Here is a 27517-nt window from a genome sequence, read left to right on the forward strand (position 1 = left end):
AAGCCTTACAGGTAGTAAGTCTTAGTCATCTGAGGATGTAACCTTGATGTATTCCAACTGTCCTTTGTAAACTAGTATCCACCTGCCAACCCAGGAGACGCAGGTTTGATCCCTAGGTTGGGAAGCCCTCCTGGAATAGGAAATGGCAAGAAAATTCCTAAAAAATTCCATGGACAGAGGAGCCTAGCAGGCTACAGTCCATAGGGTCAAAAAACAGTTGGATACAACTTAGCAACTAAACAATTGTGAGATCGGCTAAGCAACTAAACAACTTAGCAACTAACAATTTTTCATTCATATATGTACCAGATCCTCTTTTTGCATTAGGTGTTTGCTGTTTAAACAAGGTGTTTTGATAACCAAAAAATCTCCTTAAAAGCATTTCTCAAGTGAAACCAGGGCAGAAATGGACGCCTGAAGATACAGAAAGGGCAAGGTGGGGGAGGGGGGATTGGAGCACGTGATGCTTGCAGGTAGGAGCAGAGGTGCAGGGGTATTGTCATAACAATGACATATACATACAAATGTATGTATTGTTGTTGTTCAGTCGCTCAGCCGTGTCCGGCTCTCTGTGATCCCATGGACTGCAGCATGCCAGGCTTCCCTGTCCATCACCAACTCCCGAAGCTTGCTCAAACTCATGTCCATTGAGTCAGTGATGCCCTCCAACCATCTCATCCTCTGTCATCTTCTTCTCCTCCTGCCCTCAATCTTTCCCAGCATCAGGGTCTTTTCCAATGAGTCAGTTCTTCACATCAGGTGGCCAAACTATTGGAGCTTCAGCTTCAGCATCAGTCCTTTCAATGAATCTTCAGGGCTGATTTCCTTTAGGATTAGTTGGTTTGATCTCCTTGCTGTCCAATGGACTCTCAAGAGTCTTCCCTGACATCACAGTGCAAAAGCATCAATTTTTCAACACTCAGCTTTCTTTATAGTCCAACTCTCACATCCATACATGACTACTGGAAAAACCATAGCCTTGACTAGACAGACCTTTGTCAGCAAAGTAATGTCTCTGATTTTTAATATGCTGTCTAGGTTGGTCATAGCTTTTCTTCCAAGGAGCAAGCATCTTTTAATTTCATGGCTGCAGTCACCATCTGCAGTGATTTTGAAGACCAAGAAAATAAAATCTGTCACTATTTCCATTGTTTCCCCATCTATTTGCCAAGAAGTAATGGGAGCAGATGCTATGGTCTTAGTTTTTTGAATGTTGAGTTTTAAGCCAGCTTTTCACTCTCCTCTTTCACAATACATATATATTGTTGTATATATCTATAAATTATTAACATAGGAAATACTTTGCAAAACCTTCATAGCTTCACAATAAGAGATTTGTAAAATAAATTACTGTAGAGGTATTCAATGCATTAAAAATCATGTTCAAGAGATATTTTAAAGAAATTGAAACACTTATGATGTGCTCTAAAATGACAAAAATCAGGATCCAAAAGAGTAGGAATCAATTTTTATTAAAATATATATATATATTTAATAAAAACTAAATTGTATATACATGTATGTGGGGAGAGAGGGAGATTATTTCTGAGACTGAGAGGCTGGTTTACTTATTTTTATGTTCTTTCTGCTTCTTGTGTTTCCTAGATTTACCTCTTTCTTATTTTCATTTTAATTACTAGCATTATTCTCCACCTGGCCCTGTTCTAAGCACTTTTAAATATCAGCTTGTCGGGGGCCAGCGTGAGGAACTCCGCCCATGGCAAAGGTCATGAGGAAGGAGGCTTGGCATATGCAAAGGCGTGATCAAGCCTCAGGAAACCCCCTGTTCCCGAGCATCTACCCCCAAAACCAGAGTCTGTTTTATGCTCTCCCCCATAACCGTTTCTCTCGGAGAAGGGGTAAACGTGCAGCTCCAAGGCAATAAAAATTCCTGGGCGTGACAAGAGTGTTTCAGACTCCTCTGAAGGTTATCTAGCCCTCTTGTATAGGTTCATCCGGCCACATGTGATTGTTTACAGCCTCCCAACCTGAGAGGCACGAGATGTCTTAGACTTAGTAAAGGCAAATTCCTTTGGGGAGTTGGAAATTATTAGTATAGTGGGTTGGTTAGGAATTATATTAGTGAAGGGTTTTTCATTTGTTGTGCCAATAATTGCTGCTAATTCCCTGCCCTGGGTGTGACAAGGGTGTCTTAGGTCAAACCTCTCTGCTGACAGACTAGCTTGTGTGACAGGATTATCCATACTCCTGCCACTACACACATGACTGTTTACTACCTCTCAACCATAAACAGCACAGAGAGTTTGGAGTATTTTGAGAGTCTTAATTAGCATAGGGCTTTTCTCATTGTTGAGTCAATGATTGCCATCAGGCCTCCATATCCTTAGGCACCTGGGAATATATTAATCAATGTATTTGGAATATAGAAAAGGAAATATAGTAGTTTTTAAGGTTAGCAATACTAGACTTTTTGAGTTAATGAATTTTCTCTTTTGTAATAGATCTCTGTACTTTGTTATAAATCACTGTGTCCTTGCTATGTAAAAATGTAACTTTATCACTATCTTAAGACTAAATAGATCTTAAGGGGAACATTGGTGAAAGGATTTTCATTTGTTGGGCTGATGTTTGCTGCTAAACCTCCATATTCCCTGCCCTTATAATGAACATAACTAACATATAGGAGAAATAAGTATTAACCTTTAAGCATATAAGAGAAATAAGTATTAACCTTTAAGATTAATCATGTTAACCTTGGGTTAAATAAATTCCTTTCTTGATTGTAACTCACTACACCCTCACCCTATAGGAATGTAACTTTATTTGGAGGGTGGTGCCTGGTTTAAGAAAAAACACCCTTGGAAAAAATAAGTTTTTGGTTATCAGAAAGAAAGGATCATAAAATCCCTGACCTTTTTATGTGAAGCACCTGATTTTGATAAAGGTCAGGACTGCTGACCCCCACGTGACTCTGTATTCATCCCTATGTGTAACAAAAGGTATAGAAGCAAACCCAAAAATAAAGAAATCGGATCAGTTTCCGGAAAGACTGATTCCCCCATGTCCCTTCTTTCTCGCTCCCCATTTCTCTGGCTGAATTCCCATCTGGAGCATGGATGCTATTCCACGTAAACCAAGTTATTCAGCCTCTTTTTCTCCACTAATTTTCCTACTACACTATCTGTTTCTAATCTCTCTATATATCTGTAATTAAATATGTATTTTTCCAAGGACGCCAACACCGTCCCCATCTTCGAATTCCCTGGATCCACTGGGGCTGGACCCCGGCATCAGCTCACTGGATATTCACAACATGCTTAGGAAGTAGTTACTATTACTTTCCCCGTTTTTATAGGTTAAAACATTGATGCCCAGGGATGTCCACTTACCTACTGGAGTTTGAGGCAGGAGACAGAAGCCCTCCCCACCCCCCAGGGTAAAGCAATTTGAGTTCATTCACTATGGACTAAAACTCTAAAATCAACAGCAGGAAAATCAAGAGGCTGGTCAGGGCCCAGATGAAAGATAAGAGACTACATATTTCTTATTCTCTAAGTCAAGGAAACCCTCGCAACTAGAAAGTTCCTTGGTGGTCAAAAAAGGAGGGGGTTCCACCCCATAGTAAGTGATGTCAACTACCCATAGGCCTCTGGTGGGATCCATCTTGATTGACAGATGTCTGCATGCACACACATGGGAGGATCCTGAGATAAACCACATACAGACACAGAACCAGACAAATCAAAGCGACTGGCCAAAGGACATCAGAAGAAATTCCCCATGAAAGCAATTTAAAATACCACAAGGGCACGACATTCTCTCTGAGCTTCCTCATGTGTCTATCCACACGTAAGGAGCTCTTTTCCTTCCAATAAACACTTTACTGGTCTCACTCCTTTCCATCATTGTGGGAATTCTTTCTTGCAAAGCCGAAGGGCCAGGGCCTGGTCACCGACCACTGGTCTAGTGGCTAGGATTCAGAGCTCTCACTCAGTCTTGTGACCCGGCCTCAATCTCTGGATGGGGAACCGATGCCCAGCCTCAAGTTGCTGCAGGCCGAGGCCACCTGAGATCAAAGTCACACAGCTGAGATCAAGGTCACTCAACTGATGACGGCGGGAGCCAGGATTCAGACCCAGGAAATCTGACTCCAGATTCTGGGTTACTAAATTAATATTTTTAAAAGAGGGAGAAGGCTTCCCTAGTGGCTCCGTGGTAAGGAATCCGCCTGCCAATGCAGGGACATGGGTTCGATCCCTGGTCGGGGAAGATCCCACAAATAACTGTGTGTGCCATGACTACTGAAGTGCACGTGCTCTGTGGTGAGAGAAGCTGCTGCAATGAGCCCGCACATCGCAAGGAAGAGCCCCCTTAGCCACAACTAGAGAAAGCCTGCAAGCAGCAACAAAGACCCAGCACTGCCATAAACAAATGAATGTTAAAAAAGAGGAAAAAATAAAAAGAGAGGGAAAGGATAAAGAAAAAGGAAGGAAGCAAAGAAGGAAGAGAGGAAATTGCCTCAAGGGAACAATATACATTTGCTTTAAAAACAAAAATAGAAAGAAACCTTTGAAAATCATTTAATGCCCCCAAAATTTTATTTTTAAAAGAAATTTGGTTTTTTAAAAGGCAAAGAGAAAATGTAAACTGAAAAAAACAGGTAACAAACATTGAATTGGCTAATCCCTAATAAATTAACTGCAAGAATCCAGAATCACGAGAACAAAGTAGCTTAAATAAGAGGTTCTTCTTCCCCCCCACCCACCCCCTGAATACTTGGTGCTATAGCTCCCCTCTCAGAGCACAGTCCATTTCAAAGGGCTGGATTTAATTTACCTCTCTGCCCTGGACAAGTCTGGACTTTGCCTCTCCAGAGCATGTCCCAACGTGACCAGCACGAAAGTCATCTCTTTGTTTTTTTTGAACCAAGTTTAAAAAAAAAAAAAAAAAAAAACAGTAAAACAGGGGGAAAAGGCGTAACACCCAAGGAGAAAGTATGTGTGTGCTGTGCTTAGCCAGTCATGTCTGACTCTGTGACCCCTTGGACTGTAGCCCACCAGGCTCCTCTGTCCATGGGATTCTCCAGGCAAGAATACTCGAGTGGATTGCCATTTCCTCTCTCAGGGGATCTTCCCGACCCAGGGATCGAGCCTGCCTCTCTTGTGTCTCCTGCATTGCAGGCAGATCCTTTACCCACTAAGCCATTGGGGAAGTCTAAGCTGAAAGTACCTTAATATGAACTTTTACTCTATGTCTTCTTGAAGACCAAGGGCTGGAAAGGAACCAATGATATCCTTCTGCTGCTAAAACCAACAGCAAGGTGGGCAGCCAGCTGCTCTGAGTGACTCTGTGTAAGGAGAGAAGGCGTCCACCCAAATGGCTCCCTTTCCTGGATGCATGCTTTTTGGGGTGCCCAGACCCAAGGACTCAGGGTGGGGTTTCAGGGAGAGGAAGGAAATGGGGAGAAGAGGAAGTGGAGGGGAAGAAATAGGAGAGAGAGGTGACAAGAGCGGTGAAGACAGAAAAGAGAGGGACATGGTGGGGGAGCCCTTTTCCTTTCATTCTTCCTTTTTTTAAAAGAAAATCTGGGGGGAGGGTGTGTTTTTAAATATTTATTCGGCCTCACTGGGTTTTAGTTGCAGAACTCAGGATCTTTAGCTGCAGCATGTGGGAATCTAGTTCCCTGACCAAGGATCGAACCCAGGTCCCCTGCCTTGGGAGCGTGGAGTCTTAACCGCCAGACCACCAGGGAAATCTCTCATTTTTCTACTACTGTGGTTGACACGTCAAGGAGGGGGTCACACCCATATGTTGAAACTAACACAGTCTAAAAACAAGAAGAGAACTATCTCGTTCTTGTCCTCTGCCCCTACGTGCGGACTTCAAGGCAAACATCTACAGAGGTGGGGAATGTGTCTTGATCTCTTAAAACACACGGCCAGGATTAAATGTGGTAAAGAAGCCTGAGTGTCATATGTAACAAGCACTTGACAAAATCCTTTCTTTCACCACAATATCCTTCAGTACACATAGCAGGAATCAACAGACTTTGTTAACAGTAATCTTAATATAAATAAAGCAAGGGCTGTGTGGGTGATGAAGACCCAAGCCCCCAAATCAGCAAAGTCATGTCACAAATCCCCAAGGAATGCGACCAATGACATTCGCCCCATTAGCTCATCCAGGTACCTAGCTCTCAGGAAACAGGTATTTTTTCAACAGTCAAGGATTAAATGGTTTTCAGAGACTCGTTCAAAGGGCCTCTCGAGTCCACTTCACAGAACCAATGGTGTGCCTGGTCTGAACGCACCAAAGATTGACTGGGTGGTAGTTGTTACTTGAGCCGCAGGAACAGAAGTTGCTGAGCTAAACTGAGTAGCTGGGAAGAGCCTAGAATTCCCAAAACCCAAATGATCTGCACAGGATGACTGACTACCTTCCAGTCCCCAATAGACACACTATGCCCACCATGTCCAGCCTTTTAGCTGATTTAGTCGCTAAGTCGTGTAAGACTCTTGCAACCCCATGGACCAGAGCCCACCAGGCTCCTCTGTCCATGGGATTCTCCAGGCAAGAATACTGGAGTAAGTTTCCATTTCCTTCTCCACGGGGATCTTCCCAACCCAGGGATTGAATCCAGGTCTCCTGTATTGCAGGCAGATTCTTTACCAACTGAGCTATGAGGGAAGCCGTCACCAAGTCCAGCAGACCCTATCAAAAAAACAAAAAAAAATCTACCCAGGGACTTCCCTGGCAGTCCAGTGGTTAGGACTCTGCACTTCCGCTGCTGGGAGCATGGGTTCAATCCTCGGTCAGGGAACTAAGATCCCAGAAGCCACATGGCATGGCCACCAGAAAAAAAAAAAAAAAAAAGGGAAAGAAAAACCTACCCAATTCCCAGATTACCCACAAAACTGCGCATTTAAGAAATCCAGAGGAGGATGGAGATAAAGGTAAGGATGAAGGAAAACTCATGATATCTCTTTTCAGAATTTTTGCATCACTGTTTTTAATAGATCATTTGCACCTATCGTTCATTGCTCTTAAGCCTTTGTCCAAAACAGATGAATATTTTAACCTAATATCTTTATACTTATGCATTCACTGGTGGTGGCCTAAGTCCTGTTTTATTTCATTTTGGTGCCAGTGGCCTACAAATTTGCCTTTAAACATCTATTCTGAAGAAATTGCACTGCAAGAATACATCTCTATATTTGGGGAGCTCCCCTTGTAATGGAGCTGACTTCTGTGACATGCTTAATAAAGAAATGCCAAGCTAATGGTATTTCAGTGCCATGTAATGTTATTTCCCAATACGAAAGGGAGATTAAGAAGGTAAGAATACATTATTAGCCATTTTTAAATCTTTATGGTAAATTTAAAATATTAGATCCCTGGCCATATATGAACACACAGTTACCAAAAGAGAACTAAAACTCCCACGGTGAAACTTAACCAGACTCTCCTAAACCAACCATCACTACGGGGGCCGCTAGATAAAGACCCACTTATTTCCTTGGAGGTCTTAACTATCCCAGAAACATCAGAGCTCTTTTTTGGGAAGTGGAAATCTATTTCTGTTATTCATTAATACCCTTAAAGCATATATATAAGCCAATGAGAAAGCAATGGGGAGTCACAAACACAAGATATGATTAAGGTCTCCAATGAAGGGCCAGTGGGTGCCCACTTTTTCCCTCAGTAGTGCCTGTCTACACATGCTCAGCTTTAAAATGGAGGATCTAAAATTCTAACGCAGATCGAACCAGGTCCCAAAGTCACGATGAAGTTGCTGTTGCTCAGTTGCTAAGTCATGTCCAACTCTTTGCAATCCCACAGACTGTAGCACACCAAGCTCCCCTGTCCTTCACTATCTCCAAGCGTCTGCTCAAACTCGTATCCATTGAGTCAGTGATGCTATCTAACCATCTCAGCCTCTGCCACCCTCTTCTCCTTTTGCCCTCAATCTTTCCCAACAGCAGGGTCTCTTCCAGTGAGTCAGCTGTTTGCATCAGGTGGCCAAAGTGTTGAAGCTTCAGCATCAGTCCTTCCAATGAATATTCATGATGAAGTTAATGAACAAATATAACCTTGATGCAGATGCTACAACAGGTCCCGAAAGAAGTTAAATCTGCTAGTGTTTTTATTACTCTCTCTAAAATTTCTCCTTAAGCAGGTGGAACATATTTTCAAGGTACATGAGGGGACTTGAGAGGGACTTTTCATTTTTAAGTAGAAACTTAACAAGGTCTAGAAAGGTCTCCACAAGTCTGGGAAAAGGATGCTGGATACCCAAGCATTCTGAGATTAACTTTCTTGGCAAAAAGAATGTCAAATATTCCACCCACTCTGTTATCAGTTGTAAAGGTAACAAAATAGAGATCACATAGAGTTTCAGTTCAGTTCAGTCGCTCAGTCATGACCGACTCTTTGTGACCCCATGGACTGCAGCACACCAGGCTTCCCTGTCCATCACCAACTTCTGGAGTTTGCTCAAACTCATGTCCATAGAGTTGGTGATGACATCCAGCCATTTCATCCTCTGCCATCCCTTTCTCCTGCTGCCTTCAATCTTTTCCAGCATCAGGATCTTTTCCAATGAGTCAGTTCTTCACATCAGGTGGCCAAAGTATTGGAGCTTCAGCATCAGTCCTTCCAATGAATATTCAGGACTGATGTCCTTTAGGACTGACTGGCTGGATCTCCTTGCAGTCGAAGGGACTCTCAAGAGTCTTCTCCAACACCACAGTTCAAAAACATCTATTCTTTGGTGCTCAGCTTTATGGTCCAACTCTCACGTCCATACGAGAAAACCATAACTTTGACTGGATGGACCTTTGTCAGCAAAGTAATGTCTCTGCTTTTTAAAATGCTGTCTAGGTTGGTCATAGCTTTTCTTCCCAGGAGCAAGAGTCTTTATTTCATGGCTGCAGTCACCATCTGCAGTGATTTTAGAGCCCAAGAAAATAAAGTCTGTCACTGTTTCTACTGTTTTCCATCTATTTGTCGTGAAGTGATGGGACTGGATGACATGATCTTCGTTTTTTGAATGTTGAGTTTTAAGACAGCTTTTTCACTTTCATCAAGAGGCTCTTCAGTTCCTCTTCACTCTTTGCCACATAGACTTTAGTCTCGTGAAAAGTCTCCTCGGTTAATAAACCTTTATAATTGCCTAAATAGTCAGCATACAGACACAGACAGGCATAGGTGTTTTCCCTAACAGCACAAGGGCATTAAAAAAAAAAAAAAAAGAATCCTACATTCATCCTCAAAAAAAGTTTGAAAATCTTTAGCATGGCTACAAAAAAAAAAAAGAGAGAGAGAGAGAGAGATTTGTTTCATAGGTGGTTCTGGAATCAGCTTGGCTAATTGACAGTCACACCCCAAGCAGTAAGGAACGCAAAGCCAGGTATGACGCCCTAGCCTCCTGAGGGCTAGATGAACCTGGCCAAGCACCTATTCCATGCCCTTTCCAAGACTTCAGTAGACCCCCCAGGGGACTGATGGGGTCAAGATCACCTCCAGCTCTCAGCTTCTTCCTTGGGGTGGGTGGCGGTCAGGTCAAAGTGTACAACAAGGCCCTTGCTCAAATTCCACTTGTGAATTTAAGTAGCTTGGGAACAGAGCAGACCCCTCAAAGCAAAAGAGAGAAGACGGTTTCCAAATGAACCACAGGCATTCCCACTCTCAGACTCTCTGCTCACACCTCTCCTGGAGGATCTTTCCATGACTCTTCCACTGCACTTGACCCAACCCCTATCTCCAGACATCCCAGCCTTCCTCCCGAGAGCTTCATTTATCCCCCATCCCCATCCACCCAGAGACTGAACTTGCTGTAAATGACTCTCCTAGGTTGTGAGGCTTTGCACTCAGGTCTCATCTCTCACCTCCAGTGACTTAACAGGAATGTGTTTGTTTTTCCCAAACACGACAATTTCCTTCCTCAAACGGAATTCTGCCATTGATAAAATGATGTACATTGACTTTCCTGAAAAAGTACTATCATCAATTCTGTGATGGCACAAATAGGAGGATACATTAAAGAACCTTTAAAATCATGACTTTAAGAAACTCAAGCAAAATAGTCAAACCGTGAACAAAGATGGAAGAGTAGTTTCCTGCTGTAAAATGACTCATTGAGCATTACAAACATGAAAGATACCTAACCCCAGACACACAAGAACTGCATATAATCGAAGTCTGCTGTTGAGACAAGAAGGGGCATAGCCTCTAAAAGAATGACATAGCCATCGAGGACACAACATGAGATAGTTAGAACCAACGAGGTCCAAGATGGAGGAGGAGTCAACCTCCACTAGACTTTAAGCTCACTGTAAAACCTCAGCAAGCTAAATAACACACCCACAGGTACCATGACAATTCCTAGACCGAACATAAAAGTCAACAAGTGGGTGGTAGCCCAGTTCCTGGAAATCCCCACCCCTTCCTCAAAACAGCTGGAATATTCCCCCCTCTAATTAGCTGATGAATTACCAACCCTATAAAAACTGACAGGAGACTCCATACTCTGATGCTGCTCTTGCCAAGATGGCCCACACTGTCCACGGAGAGCATTTTTCCCTGAATAGACCTTCTTTCACTTTACTATGGCTTCCCTGGGGAGTCAGAGGTTAAAGCATCTGCCTGCAATGCGGGAGACCTAGGTTCGATCCCTGGGTCAGGAAGATCCCCTGGAGAAGGAAATGGCAACCCACTCCAGTACTCTTGCCTGGAGAATCCCATGAACAGAGGAGCCTGGTGGGGTATACAGTCCATGGGGTCGCAAAGAGTTGGACACGACTGAGCGACTTCACTGTCTATCTATGGCTTGCTCTTGAATTCTTTACTGCAGAAGCCAAGAACCCATCCTCAGCAGCTGTCACATAGACTCACGTGAGACCTGGGACATGATCACCCTCTCCAGCCCCACTTTCTTTCCTGCAGCACTGTGACAAGGAAAATAAAGTTGACTTTGTTTTCTGACATTCTGCGGCACTAGTTCTATATGGAAGCCACCACAGAGCTGACAGTCTTCTCCACTTACAAGCTGCAGTGGAAAGGGATTGTAACCTAAGTGGAGGGGAAGGACTCCAAGCTGAGAGCTCTTCACCCAGCTCCTGGGCCTCCCTGGTGGCTCAGATGGCAAAGAATCTGCCTGCAACGTAGGAGACCTGGGTTCCATCCCTGGTTCAGGAAGAGCCCACGGAGGAGGGCATGGTAACTTACTCCAGTATTCTTGTCCAGAGAATCCCATGGATAGAGGAGCTTGATGGGCTACAGTCCAAGAAGTCACAAAGAGTCGGACATGACTATGCGTTTCTCAGCCAGCTCAACCTCTTTGCTCCAAGACTGTTGCTCACCTAATCTGTCTCTCTGCTGCCATTGCTGCATTTGCCTGGAATATCTCTGCTACCTGCGTGGCTAGCTGTTTGCCACCTCAGGTTCACTTGGAAAGGGTGTGCAAGTGCATTGCCACAAGCCATCTTCAGCAGCATCAGTCCGTCACACAAGAGTGGCAGAGAACATGGATCAATGCGGGCAGGCTGCCCACGTGCCAGGAGCTCCCAGTCACAAGCTTGTCAGCAGACAGGACTCGGAGCAGCTATTGCTGTTCTTCAACCACTAAGTCGTGTCTGACTCTGTGACCCCAGGGGACTGCAGCACACCAGACTTCCCTGTCCTTCACTATCTCCTGGAGTTTGCTCACACTCATGTCCATTGAGTAGGTGATGCCATGTAGCCATCTCATCCTCTGAGGAGGCCAGTTTGAGGCTTTGCCCCACACCGATTTCCCGTGTTATTCATGCCGCCACAACCATCTGCATTTTGTGCTGAGTCGGTTTTCATTGTAACTTGTTTAGGATTCTCAGCAGTTTGGCATGCGTGTCTTCCCAATGAGACGGTTAAACCTTTTTGAGAATGAAGACCTGTCCTCTCCGTTTCTTTTATATCCCCCATGCTGCCTTGGAAAGTACAGTATCTATGACAGGCATTTAACAAAGGATGTCTGGTACCCCACCACCAAAGCCAGACCTTGGGAAAACTGGGACAAAGGCAAAATTATTCTTTAGCTCCTTCCTTCCTTCCTTCCTTCCACCCCTGCACCCCTTCTCCCTTCCCATCCATCCACCAGAGCCAAGAGCTCCCACGTAAACCATTATAGCACTTACTTAGGCCAAAGTGGGGTGGATCTCGATTTAGTGGGGCCCAAGGATTATGCAAATTGGGGGCCTCACATTAATAAAAGAGTTGAAAATAAAGTGTTAGTCACTCAGTCATGTCCAACTCTTTGTGACCCCATGAAATGTAGCCTGACCTATATGACCCTCTGTCCATGGGATTTTCCAGGTAAGAATACTGGAATGGGTAGTCATTCCCTTCTTCAGAAGATCTTCCCGATCCAGGGATCAAACCTGTGTCTCCCACATTGGAGACAGATTCTTTACCATCTGAGCCACCAGGTTTAAGCAAATTGGGGGTCCCACATTAAGAAAGAGTTAGAAACACAAAATTAGGCATTAAAGCAAATATTTAGGTAGAAAGAACTAATAAAATATAACAAATTACAACTTTCTTAAGGCTGGTAGCACAAAAGCGAGGCAATAAATAACAGAATATTTATATTAATTTCCTAGAAAACTTTTATGTCAAAACAGAAATATAGATAGATACAGTTTTGGCTGAAAACTCTTTGATCTCCTTACAACTTTGCAATGTCGTCTATAGAGTGAATACAAAGATAATTTAGACCTTCCTTCAGCAGGATTGAATGAGATTTGTCTTTTATGATGGAGAGATGGTATGCTCACAACATGCAAGTTCCCCAGACAGGTGTATTGGCGATTTACAGTTTACAGATTTGGGTCCTACAAACACAAGGATTTTGATCAAATCTATTTTGCACAACTTCTTTCCTAAAGGAAGAAAATGTATAGTGTGTTTATAATTATATTATTACATTATCAAGAGCGGTCATGACAGAACAGAATTTCCACTTTTCAGTAGACAGTGATGAAAACCCAGTGCTCTACTTTGGACATATCTGGTGATTAAAAGTTTTCTGTAGGCTAGCTTCTGGCTCATCCATTTCAAACCAAGTCTCTCCTCCATGGAGCCCCTCTTTCCATGAAGGGCACCACAGGACACTTTTACATTGAACATGACCTCAGCCTTGAACCTCTAGGCCACAAGTGTGGCCAAGTGGACGCAGCAGGAGGAATGCTTAGCAGAGACATGTAGCAAAATATACTTGTGCTAGCACTTTGCTAGCATTTAGGTAATAAAGATGACTCAACGTCTGCCTTGTTGTCTGGAATTCTCTCTCTGGAGACTCTCAGCCACCATGAAAGCAGTCAACTGCCCTGAGATCACCTTGCTGTGAGGAAGCCTACTCATAGAGACCAACCACGTGGAGCCGTGTCTCAGACCAGTCTAGTCTGATATGAGACACAGGAAGAGAAAAAGAGAGATGCCTGTCCAGTCCTCACCCCTCCAGCCGCCAAATGAAAACCACCCAGCTGAGTCCATTCCTGGCTTCCTGACCCACAGAAACTAGACAAGATAGTACAGTAACTGGTGCTATTTTAAGCTAGTAAGTTTGGGGTGACCTCAAAAGCAGCAATGACAATCAGCATAACCTCCAACTTTCCAGAGCTTCCACACTCATCTGAAAGGAAACACTTCTAATATTTCTGCTCAGTGTCCATCTAAACATTGTTTGCTGTAAAACAGGGATGTCAAATCTAGGTCAAGGTTCCTCCTGGCCCAGCTGGTCCTTATATGAACAGTAGCAGCCACCTTTCTTCCAAGACGTTCCCTGAGTCCCCAGCACAGCTCCTGACACTTGACCCTCTTTGGGGAGGGTTGCCGGAGTCTGAGGTGACTGCTTCCTCTGGGCTAAGCCTTGCTTTGCTTTTTTGTAATGAGCAATAACATGGACACTTCAGGACACCAATGGATCACAAATCCTTTTATTCTTCACCCTGAATAAGCTAAACAATGATCAGAAGTGGCCCACCGAGCTTTCAGCCATCCAAGAGTAAGATTCTTTATTTTTTTCTTAAGTCCAAGCAGTCCAAGGAAGTCCATGACCACTCCCTTGGTGATGGGTGCGAGGTGGGTGAGGGTGGGTTGCCCACATCCCACATCCTACTGGCCCAACCAGGAGGCTGCTTCAAGAAAGAAAATTCTGACTATTCACAGTATCTCTCCTGGGGCAGAAATGTTGGCCCATGGGAACCCAATCATAATTCTACTACCCATCTGGGGTAGGAACAGTGACAGGCTTTCACTACATGGACTTATTAAAATAGCATGACGTCTGGCAGGCAGAAACGTTGTCAGGAATCTGACAAGCATCCCTCATTTGCTCTCCCTTCCTCAATATGTATGACCCACCTCCTGCAAGACAGGCCCACGTCACTTATCCGCGTTACTCAAAACCAGTAAGCAGTGGTCACAATCTGCACATCTCATCTGGTTCCCAAAGAAACAGGGAGAATAATCATTAATTATGTAGTGAGTGTTAGGGGACATTCAAAATCCTCAAGGAAAACTTGAGAAAAGCATCTGCAAGAAACCATGTAATACATATTGTTGTTGTTGTTGTTGTTCAGTCGCTCAGTCGTGTCCGACTTTTTGCGACCCCATGGACTGCAGCACACCGGGCTTCCCTGTCCTTCACCATCTCCCAGAGGTTGCTCAAACTCATGTCCTCTGAGTCGATGATGCCATCCAATCATCATGTTGCAGGAAGGGGAAAGAAAAGGAGGGAGGGGAAGGGAGGGATGAAGGAAGGAAGAGAAAAGCAAGAAGAAATGAAGAAAGTGAGGGAGGGAAGGAAAAACGGAGGCCAAAAAGAAGGTGTGTTCCTGTGTGCTCAGTCACATTGCGACACTCTGGACCGTAGCCCACCAGGCTCCTCTGTCCATAGGGGTTTTCAGGCAAGAATACTGGAGTGGGTTGCCATTTTCTCCTCCAGGGGATCTTCCTGACTCAGGGATCGAGCCCGCATCTCCTGCATTGCAGGCAGATTCTTCGCCACTGAGCCATCAGGGAAGCCTGGCAGAAAAGAAAGGCAACTCATACTCCCCAGAGCCCTTCCACATGCCTGCAAACAAAGTAGGTACTTTAATAAGTGTTTTTTAATCGAACCAAACTGCTCAAGTATCCTCTAATTTCATCCTTATTCCCCCAGCCTCAAGCATGAGTTAAATCGGAAAGAAAGCATTCATTCAGATTCCAACCAACAAACCACCCATGGGACCTGGCAATGAAGTGGGCCTGGCCCTGAGGGTGGGGTCACACAGATCCAAGCAACATCTTGAATGCTAAACTCCTCCTAGGAGCCTCATCCAATAGCCTGGGAAACCAAAATACCCCTGGGAGGCAATTTACTCTGGCGTTGAAGCGCTCGGTTTTTATTCATAAACAAAGTAAGGAGTGAGCAGTTGTTCCACCCTTTTTGGTCTATTTGCTATAAGGAAGGCTACAAAGAGTGAAGCCAAATGCAAACAGCAGAGAGGTATAAATAAACAGCCACAGTGCTCAGTGCCAGGAAAGAGCTCAGCGTGATGAAAGGAGAAAATGTAACAGGTAAACTTCCTCCTGACATTTCTCACGCAGCGGGAACCAATTCCTCGAAATAACTGTATTCATAGCAGCCTTTCTCTAATGCTTTACTGACCTCAGACAAAGGAGAAGACCAGCATCCTTGACCAGCCCCAGGGAATTGAGAGCTCCATAGAGGTCACATTTCCCAGCTGTGACGATTTATTATGTCTCAGTGTCCATTTGCTTCTATTTTTCCTAAATAATGTAACCACAGAAATCCACACTGAAACTGAGCAGGATCTTTGTATCTTTCTGGGTACAAAAGCCCCTCCGTGTCCCTCATCTCTTGTTTGTAGAAAAAGCTTTGGTCTCCTAGGCCTTCCGAGTTCCAAAGAACAGGCTTAATCAGTTACTAATTAGGGAACAGAGGGAATGCAGAAACAAAGGAAAAGCAGTCAAGCAAGAAAAGTAACGATAGCTTTAAAAGAGTCCTGTTCCTCCTCAAGGGATACGTATAACCATCTGAGCACATCTTTGCAGACACTAAGAGCCCCCCACCCACAGGTGGAGGATGGTGACTGCATGCTGGCTACAAGCACTAGACACCAGACTGGTTGGAATCAGACAGCTGATGACTAAGATATCCTAAACATCACCATGTTACCTCACCACCAACCAGTCAGAAGAAAGTCCATGAGCTTCAGCCTTCATCCCAACACTGCCTTTAAAAACTCTCCCCTGAAAGCCATCAGAGTGTGTGTGTGTGTGTTTGCATTACTTAACCATATAACTTAAACATAAACTGACAGTTTATATTTAAATAGCTTTCCAAGTGGCACTAGTGGTAAAGAACCCGTCTGCCAGTGCAGTAGACATAAGAAAGAAAGGGAAAGTGAAAGTGGCGTCCGACTCTTTGCGACCTCACAGACTATACAGTCCATGGAATGCTCCAGGCCAGAGTACTGGAGTGGGTAGCCTTCCCCTTCTCAAGGGGATCTTCCCAACCCAGGGATCTAAGCCAGGTCTCCTGCATTGCAGGTGGATTCTTTACCAACTGGGCTATGAGGGAACAGGGGTTCAGTCCCTGGGTCAGGAAGATCCCCTGGAGAAGGAAATAGCACCCCACTCCAGTATTCTTGCCTGGAGAATCCCACGGACAGCGGAGCCTGGTGGGCTACAGTCCATAGGATCGCAAAAAGTCGGACACAACTGAAGCAACTTAGCACATATATATATATTGCATTAGCAGCCTGCATTTTTCAGTCTTAAAGTGAGCATAATTAATAAAACATAAAAGAGTATGGCTTTAGACTAAGAGCCATATTTTTATATCCCTACAGGGATAAAACTTGATAAACTTATGTAAGATTATACAATATATGAAGTTTAAATTAAGATATACAAAAATATCATTGGTTTATTGGCATTAGCAATTGCAATGCCATCTGTCATTTCAGGGTCTCTATTTTCCTGGACAGAAAATGGGTAAGAGTCACTAAAAAGATTAAATGAACTAACAGGTACTTGTCTTAATGAAATGCAACAGATATTTTGGAAATTCCAAATATTTATGGCATATAAGTTACATGAAAATAAGAGCAATAATATGAGTCTATCATGGCAAGATGCTCACAAAAATAAAACAGTTTGTAAAAGGTAAATATCTACAGGGGGGAGGAAACTGTTGAAGTTATCATACACATAAACCATATGTATGTGTATGCGTGCTCAGCCACTCAGCTGTATCTGACTCTGCGACCCCATAGACTGCAGCCCGCCAGGCTCCTCTGTCCATGGGATTCTCCAGGCGAGAATACTAGAGTAGGTTGCCATGCCCCCCTCCAAGGGACCTTACCCACCCAAGGATTGAATCTGCATCTCTTGCATCTCCTGCATTGGCAGGTGGGTTCTTTACCACTGAGCCACCTCGGATGCCACATAAACTGTACACATTGCTCTTAATTAAATCAGTATTAAATTTATGTTTATTAAATTACACGATGCACATTTTATTGATTAGCATACTATATTCCTATAGAAATATAGCTATAGCAGTATTAGTAAAAGTCATTCAATCATGTCAACTCTTTGCCACTCTATGGACTATAGCCTGCCAGGCTCCCCTGTACCTAGAGGCAAGAATACTGAAGTGGGTAGCCATTCCCTTCTCCAGGGGATTTTTCCCACCCAGGGATGAAAACCACGTCTCCTGCATTGCGGGCAGATTATTTACCATCTGAGCCACCAGGGAAGCCCAACATAGCTATAGCTAGTGTAAATGAAAAAATGTATAATGTAACCACAGAAATCCATATTGAAACTGAAAGCGACCCTCTGAGGCCCTCCTGGGTACAAAAGCCCCTCCCTGTGCCCTGTTTCTTGTTTGCAGAAAAGGCTTATAGTCTCCTAGACTTTCCCTGAGTTCCAAAGAGCAGGAATCACTTTTGAAGACAAAGGCAAAAACAAGTAGGCGAATTTTTTTTCACCCTATAAAACTCACTTAAGAGAGCAAAGCCAAATGGAGTGAAACCTGATTTAAACGCGCAGAATTCCTTTCCAGCCCCCTCTCCCCTGCCCTGCACTGAGGCGAAATTACAAGACACCAGGAAACCACCCAACAGGGCTTCCTTGCACACCGTCGGGCTCCCTCTCTCCAAGGGAACTAAACATTTGCTTTTGTCCAAACCCAAGGGCTAACGAAAGCTAGTAACAGCCAACAAACTTCACACAAAAGCGGCCTCCGCCACGCCTGGATATATCTGATGCTCGCTCTGGGTCAATGGGTTGCTTGGGCCCACGGGTGGCCTTTCCGCAGCAAGTTGATGATAAAATGAGAAAGGCGGTCCCTGAACCTGCGCTTGTGCACTTCACGCGCTCTCTGCCGGACATGATCGACCACCACCACCTCCTGAGGGAAATAAGCAAAACTCAGAGACCAGCAACTCTAGCCCCACAAGCGTCTTTAGGCCACCCCGCCTGAATGTGAAGCCGGGAACTGAGCCCGCCCGGCCCCTCCCGGTGACCGCGTGGACTCCAGGGAGTCCCCAGCATCCAGCAGCTCCGAGGCCGCGCATGCGCCGTGGCGGGGGCGGGGCAGGGGCGTGGGTGCCGTGCGGAGGGACCGTGCACAGTACCAGCTTGTCCATGGCGCTGCGTTCCGGTGCTCCGGGGGGGACACGCCACGGGTGGGGGCCCAGCCGACCGGTGCTGGGCTCTGTTGCCCACCTCTCCCACCGCTGTCCCCAGCTCGCGCCGTTCCTAGGCGTCTGCTCCGGTTGCTTCTTGCTAGGCTAGGCTGGCTGTTTGTGGCTCACGTGGTTGCCATGGCGACGAGCTTTGCTCCGCCTGGACCAAGGGCCCTCCTCCCATCCCCGGTGCTCCTCGGGAAGTCGAAGTCCAGAGGGCATCGAAGTCCTGCTCTGGACTTCATTGCAGCGCTCTCGCCACCGGTCCCAGCAGAGAAGAAATTCAGAGTTTTCGGCTTCCAAGCCCCAGATGCCGTGTTTTGGCTGCTTTCCATCAAGTTTCTGTTGGCTCTCATCTGAAGGTTACTTCTGGCATCAGCCAAGTCCACTCATTTGGAATTTCTCTGCTGAGTTTTCTATGTTTCTAGCTTCAGGAAAAAAACGAATTCAAAAGGAGACTTAGTATGTTTCCATTTTAATTCCCACAGCTTCCCACAGCCTTGCCTTGTACTGTGGTTCCTTGTTGCTTCCTTGTCGGGTACCTTCACAGCTGATTCTTTAGCCTAGGTAATGAATTTTCTGGAAATGTGTAACCTGGAGGTGACTAAGATAATTTGGTAAATGCTGTCTGCCTGTCAGAACAACACCTGTACTGACATGTATGAAGTTTCCAAGAATTTTGCCCTAAAAGACTTCACAAAGAAGAATAAAAATATCTCCATCTCTGCAAACTGTCCTCAATCCTTGGGGCTAGGACTGCCCATTAGAAATATGTCTGCCACATGTGTCAGCTTATACCTCTAGGAGCCATGTTTTTAAAAGTAAAAGGAATCAGGTGAAATTATTTTAGTAATATTTACCCCATAGCATTGTTACCGAGTCCAGCTTTGCTCTGAGGCCACTGAATCCAAGAGATGAGGTGTTGAGGCAAGGAATATGACTATTCAGACAGCCCATCCACTGACAGCTGACAGAGAAGATGGCAGACTAACATCTTAAAATAACCGTTTTACCGGGGTCTGCCTGCCCATTCTTTTATGGATCAGAGATTGGGGAGAGGAGGTAAGGAAACAAAATAAAAAGACCTTTTAATCTTACAAGCGTCTCCTAGAATGGCAAGCTTCAGGCAGGAGGATGTGTTAATTTCTTCTCTCCTGCCATCTACAGGTGGACAGGGTTGTGAAAAAAGGTACTTGAACAGGCAGAGGGGCAGGATTCTCTGAGGCAGGCCCTTGTGTATGATAATAATAACAAAACCAATGGAAAGCAAGTCAAACAGTGTCAACAAGATCTCAGGATTGACGTCTCTCTGCAACGGCATCACTGACTCAATGGACATGAATATGAGCAAAGTCCAGGAGATGGTGAAAGATAGAGGATCCTGACATGCTACAATCCATGAGGTCACAAAGGGTTGGACATGACTTAGCAACTCAACAATAACATCCAAAATATTTCAACATATTATCAACCTAAGTTATTCATGAGATATTTTACATTCTTTTTATCATCCTGTAGCCTCAATTTATTTTTAATTGGCCGCACCGGTCTTGGTTGCTCTTTCCCTAGTTGTGAAGAGCTGAGGTTACTCTGGTTGTGCTGCTCAGGCTCCTCATTGCAGCGGCTTCTCTTGTTTCAGAGCATGGGCTTTAGGCTGTTTGGATTTCACTAGCTGCAGCTCATGGCCTCAGTACTTGTGGTGCAAGGGCTTCGTTGCCCAACTGCATGTGGGATCTTCCCAGACCAGGGATTGAACTGGTGTCCCGTGCACTGCAAGGTGGATTCTTAATCATTGGACTACCAGAGAAACCCCCATTCTCAAATTTTTACGTGTATTTTATACAAACATTGGGGCTTCCCCAGTGACTCAAATGTAAAAAATCTGCCTGCAATGCAGGAGACCCAGGTTCAATCCCTGGGTCAGAAAGATCCCCTGAAGAAGGGAATGGCAACCCACTGCAGTATTCTTGTCTGAAGAATTCCATGGACAGAAGAGCCTGACGGGCTACAGTCCAGGGGAATCTCAAAGAGTCAGACATGACAGATCGACTAACACTTTCACTTTTACACAAACAGTATGTTTCAAATCAGACCAGTCTCATTTCCAATGCTCACTAGCTAATGTAACTGGTGGCTACTGTATTAAATAGTTCAGCTCTCAGTTCAGTTCAGTTCAGTTCAGTCACTCGGTCATGTCCAACTCTTCGCGACCCCATGGACTGCAGCCCACTGGGCCTCCCTGTCCATCACCAACTCTCGGAGTTCACCCAAACTCATGTCCATCAAGTCAGTGAGGCCATCCAGCCATCTCATCCTCTGTCATCCCCTTCTCCTCCTGCCCTCAATCCCTCCCAGCATCATGGTCTTTTCCAATGAGTCAACTCTTCACATCAGGTGGCCAAAGTATTGGAGTTTCAGCTTCAGCATCAGTCCTTCCAATGAACACCCAGGACTGATCTCCTTTAGGATAGACTGCTTGGATCTCCTTGCAGTTTATGGGGCTCTCAAGAGTCTTCTCCAACACCACAGTTCAAAAGCATCAATTCTTTGGCACTCAGCTTTCTTCACAGTGCAACTCTCACATTCATACATGACCACTGGAAAAACCATAGCCTTGACTAGACGGACCTTTGTTGGCAAAGTAATGTCTCTGCTTTTTAATATGCTGTCTAGGTTGGTCATAACTTTCCTTCCCAGGAGTAAGCGTCTTTTAATTTCATGGCTGCAATCACCATCTGCAGTGATTTTGGAGCCCCCCAGAATAAAGTCTGACACTGTTTCCTAGGCTGTAAACTCTAGGAAGACCCACTCTGAACCTCCATGGGAAGAAGAAGATTGCATATGTTCATGGTAGCGGCAGTGGTGGCGGTGGTAGTCGCTCAGTGGTCTCATGGACTGTAGCTCACCAGGCTCTTCTGTCCATGGAAATGGAGTGGGTAGCCGTTCTCTTCTTCAGAGGCTCTTCCCACCCCAGGATTGAACCCAGGTCTCTCCCATTGTAGGCAGATTCCTTACCATCTGAGTCAGCAGGGAAGCCCTGAATCTGCCCAAAAGGGCTACTAAATACTAATTAGCTCTTAACTAACAATTTTCCAAATTTTTACTTGGAAAATAAATCATTAAGTAAATATAAACTTTAAACACTCTTCAGACACTAAGAAAATTAAAAATGACTGGGGGTTCTATCTTGTTTTTTATTAATTACCACATTTTAATTTTTTAGAGTAGTTTTAGGTTCAAAGCAAAATTGAATGGAAAGAAACATTTTAACTGTCTGACTTTGTAGGCAAATTGTGTAAGTTTGCCTACAAAGGGCAGTCTCAGCCACGTGGTACCCTGTGGTGTTAGACTAAGGAGAATTGTGACCTGGCACTCAGAGCAGCCGAGTTCCACCTGCCCCTGCTCGCTCAGGGAGTGTTTACACCCTGCTTCTCTTGTTCGCAAATTGTCAGATTTCATTGTGTACTTAATAAATCACCTTGATGAGTTTAAAACTGAGCCCTCAAGAAAAGTTCTTGAGTGAAATGAAAATTCAGCTTGGCCAGGAAAGACAGTCCAAGAAAAGAGGGTAGTCTGAGAAGGGGGAATGAGAGCTAGCACTCTTCCAGGTCATGACTGTGGGTTCATTAAACCTTTATATCTTAAAAAACTCTCTGAACTTGACTGTTAACACTGTGTGCACGGTAAGTCACTTTAGTCATGTCCAAGTCTTTGCAACCCCATGGACTGTAGCCCGCCAGGCTCCTCTGTCCATGGGATTCTCCAGGCAAGAATCCTGGAGTGGGTTGCCGTGCCCTTCTCCAGGGGGTCTGCCTGCATCTCGTCCGTCTTCTGCATTGGCAGGTGGGTTCTTTACCACTGGCGCCACCTGGGAAGCCCAGACCATTAACACTAGTGTCCCATATTACAGACGAGACAGAGAGATGATGTAGCTTAGCCAGGGCCACAAAACCAGGGAGTTTGTGATCCCTGGCAGCTTGGCTCTATCTGGTGTTTTACCTCTGGACTATACAGGCAGATCTCAGAGATATGGCAGATTCAATTCCAGACCACCACAATAAAGCAAATACTGCAATAAAGTGAGTTACATGAATTTTTTGGTTCCCCAGTGTATTAATATATAAATTTTGTCTGTGCCATACTGCAGTATATTAAGTGTGCAATAGCATTATGTCCAAACAATGTACATAGTTTAGTTTAAAAATATTTTATTACTTAATGATAACCTACTGAGTGACTGAACTGAACCTACTGTATAGCACAGGGAACTCTACCCAGTGCTTAGTGGTGACCTAAACGGGAAGGAAATCTAAAACAAAAGGGATATATGTATATGTATAACTAATTCACTTTGGTGTGTAGCAGAAGCTAACATAACATTGTAAAGCAACTATACTCCAGAAAAAAATAAACGCTATACCTTGAACACTTAAAAATATTTTATTGGTAAAATATGCTAAAAAAAAGAAAATAAAATAAAATATGCTAACCATCATCAGAACCTTCAGCCAACTGTAATCTTTTTACAAAAGTAATACCAAAGATCACTGGTTATCACCATAACAAAGAGATTCACCCTTGGTACCTCTGTTTCCCAGCACACATAGGTGCTCAAAACATAGCTCTTGAATTTAAGAAGACCCATGGAATGAACATAGGACTTCCCAGGTGGCACCAGTTTAAAGAATTCTCTTGCCAATGCAGAAGACGCAAGAGGCATGAGTTCAATCCCTGGGTCAAGAAGATCCCCTAGCAAAGGAAATGGCAACCCACTCCAGGATTCTTGCCTGGAAAATCCCATGGACAGAGGAGCCTGGTGAGCTACAGTCCATGGGGTCACAAAAGAGTCGGACATGACTGAGCATGCATGCACACGGAATGAACACAGGACGCTTTATTTATTGTTCACTCACACAGAATCAAAGACAAATACTAATTACAAAGAGTCATGAATTTTCTGATCTGACAATAACAAAGGTAGATTATGATTCCATTTGATGGAAAAGATTATCATTGGATGGAGAAGAAAACAAAAATGGACTTGCCAGAAGTCACATAGCTATGTATCAATAGAAACAGGACTAGAAAGCAAGTCTCTTTCTTTGTACTATGTTTTATCATCTATTTCAAGAATTAAAAATTATACAGTTTTTCCCCTCCACATCTGATTTTCAAAATCACAATGTTTCTCAATGCTTTGTCAGCAATGTAGCATTCCACAAAATTGATTGTATTTGCCTACAATTAGATAATGGTAATATCTAATTTCAAAAACGTTGATTACTGGGTAGAATTTTGTTAATCATTTTACTTCCGTAATTTGGAGGGGAAGTTTTTGTTGCCGGTCACAAACTGTGGATTAGCAAATATCACTAGCCGGTGAAGGAATGATGAGCTCACGAATCAATATTGAGAGGAATTATAAAACTTGGCAATGAAAGAAGTCACTGTTGGCTGCCTAACCCACACATTTTTCAGTCTCATTAAGAAGAATGAGGTTGACAAAGAAGTGCCTACCTCTCCTATATATGCAGAAAATGGTAAATATTTCCCAGGATCCCTTGTAGTTACAGATGGCTATGTGACATGTTTCTAACTGATAAGCCAGAAATGGCAGGTTCCTGGGAAAGCCTCTGCTTTCCTCAGGAAAGAGATTCAGAAGTTCCCTTCACACCTACCTGCAGCTAGAAGGCAACCACAATGCCTAGAGCTATTACAATCAGCTACATTATGATAATACTTTGGCTACCTGATGCGAAGAGCTGACTCATTTGAAAAGACCCTGATGCTGGGAAAAATAGAGGGCAGGAGGAGAAGGGGATAACATTTGGCATCACTGACTCAATGGACATGGGTTTGGGTGGACTCCGGGAGTTGGTGATGGATAGGGAGGCCTGGCGTGCTGTGGTTCATGGGGTTGCAAATAGTCGGACACGATTGAGTGACTGAACTGAACTGAACTGAACATTATGACAGCTTGATCAGTTAGAGCTACTATAAAGAAGTGTCATAGAGTGACTGGATAGCTTATAAACAACATAAACTTATTTCTTATAGTTCTTGGGACTGGAAGTCCTAACTAAGGGAGCCAGGCTCGTCTGACAAAAATAGAGCTAGTCAACCCACTGGCCTCTTCTTATAAGGGTGCTAACTCCATTTATGAGGGCTCCACTCTCATGGCCTAATTTCCTCCCAAAGGCCTCACCTTATTTGGATTAGGGTTTCAACACGTGAAATTGGGAGGGACACAAATATCCAGTTCATTATAATGATCATAAGGGAAAAGTCCTTTGAATTATAAAAATGATAGCTTTAATTGGTGTCTTTGAGTCTGAACCAACAATGGCAACTTCCATTGTTAGATGGACCATTAAACCCGTATTTGTTTAAAACTTTGCAGATGGTGTTTTCTCTTCCCGGCAACTGAAAGCATTCCTAAGTGATATCGCAGCTGCCAATCATTACATCTTTTGCAGGTTGATTTTACAAACATGTGTTATACGCTGGAACATGGTAAACTAGAGGTAACTTTCACCACTGTCCCAGCTGGAGGCAAGGAGGAGTGGCAGGCATCAAACAATCCATGAATAAAATCTCTAGGCTGGTTTTATTCAGATGCATCCAAGCACAGATGCTGGGTGGGCAGGCAGCATCTCTTCTCCAAGATCACCAACATCTCCAGGTTTTGCAGGCAGGGACAAAGAGGGCTTATAAATGCCTTTGTATGCTGAAGCAGCGATGTCACTCCTTTTGGTGAGATGAGCCAAGCAAAGCCTCCAGGCACAGGTGGGCATCAGTCCTGTTGGAAGTCGAGCAGGTGCCTGGAGATCAGCCATTCTCGGGATGCTCTCATCAGATGGTAACGGGAAGGTCTGCAGACCTGGCTCCTCTCCACAGGCATCCTTCAGAGATGTTCCTTTAAGGATGGGTGTTGGCCAAGTCACTCTGCACACTCCCTTTTCCCCTCTGGCCCTCCACGTTCCATGAGGCTCTAGAGTACCATCTTCAGGTGCCCTCCAGCCACGTGGCTGCTCCACCTGCTCCTCCCAGTCTCATCCAGTTCTGCTCCCCTTGCTGGTAACAGCCAGGCGCTCCAGTATGACAGCTCTATGGAGTCTAGGCTGGTCGTGCTGACTTCCACAGAAGGGTGGTGCCCGAAGGCACTGTAGTGGATGATTGTCCTCTTTGACCCCCATCTAAATCCTTTCCCTGTATTTGGAGAACTTCCCACCAAGTAGAGGTCTCCTTCCCATACAGAAACCAAAGGTACCAAATATTCCCCCAAGCTCCTTACCCCTAGGGCACCAGCGTGTGACCCAGGCAGGCACCAGCATGTGATCCAGGCACGGCTGATGGATTGCACTGACCTTGGACCTGAACCAGGAGCTGATGACCTAAAAATGTGGGACAATGGAGAATGCATTCTGGTGGAGAGAGTGTCAGCAACAACACTGCTTGAATTTCCTAGGCAGCCGTGGAGGCTGAGCAGGGGGGTGTTGGGGGGGCCCTAGGCAGAGCAGCCAGCAGTCAGGAGGCTTGCTAGATCCTCAACAGGCTGCTTTGTGGCAGGTGTCTGACTGGTTCCTGGGTGCTGCTGGGTGATACTACCATTTTCCAAGCATCTCTGTACAGCGTTCTCCACTCATCTGAGCTGCCCATTGCCCTTTTAATACATTCTTCTTTTTTTTTTTTTTGCTTCAATCCACTGTGGTAAATTTCTGTTGTTTGTGATTGAGAATGGTGATTTAAACAGGAACACATTCCATACTGCCCTATCCTCTTAACAACATGCTGCTGCTGCTGCTGCTAAGTCACTTCAGTCATGTCCGACTCTGTGCGACCCCAGAGACGGCAGCCCACCAGGCTCCCCCGTCCCTGGGATTCTCCAGGCAAGAACACTGGAGTGGGTTGCCATTTCCCTCTCCAACGCAGGAAAGTGAAAAGTGAAAGTGAAGTCGCTCAGTCGTGTCCGACTCCTAGCGACCCCGTGGACGGCAGCCTACCAGGCTCCTCCATCCATGGGAGTTTCCGGGCAAGAGTACTGGAGTGGGGCGCCATTCTCCACTTAACAACATGAACCCGAGGTTATTGTGTGTTTGATGAACGGTATTCAAATCTGGAAATACTAAGAAGAATAATGGAAGGAAGATAGGAAAGAAGGGGGAGACTTAAAAGTAGCCTAGAAAACATAATGGTCTCAGATTTGGTGGGGGGAGCTAATTTTAATGGCAAAAACCACTACAATATTGTAAAGTAATTAGCCTCCAACTAAAATAAATTAAGTAATTTACAGAAAAAAAAAAGAGTTAAGTTCTTCAAAGGGAGTTTCTTCCTAGGGAATGGGGGGACGAGGGGGACAGTTTGCAACTTCCTAACCTTCTTTACCAGTTTCAAAGGTAGCAGTCAGAGTTCCAACCAGAGAAACTGAACCGGTAGAATGCACACCTTTATAAACACATACATACACCCACGCACATGCACACATACATGCAAACTACATACACTGTGTACATACACTGTACATAGAAAGAGAGCTATTTCAAGGACTTGGTTTCCACAGTTGTGCGGTCTGGCAGGCCTAAGATCTTAGGGCAGACTATCAGCAAGATCAGACTGGAAACAGAGGCTGGAGTTGGGGTTGGGGGCTGGGGAAGGAGATGAAATGGCAGCCCACGGGCAAAATTCCTCCTTCCTTAGGGAAACCTCAGCTTTCTCTAAAGACCTTTCAACAATTGCCAGTTGCTCAACAGCACTCCCATACAAAACAAACATGAGAGAGAGGTATTTTGCTGTGCATTATTTGCAAAATGTGAGTGATA

Source organism: Oryx dammah, unplaced genomic scaffold (assembly GCF_014754425.2).
Source record: "Oryx dammah isolate SB20612 unplaced genomic scaffold, SCBI_Odam_1.1 HiC_scaffold_20, whole genome shotgun sequence".
NCBI lineage: Eukaryota > Metazoa > Chordata > Mammalia > Artiodactyla > Bovidae > Oryx > Oryx dammah.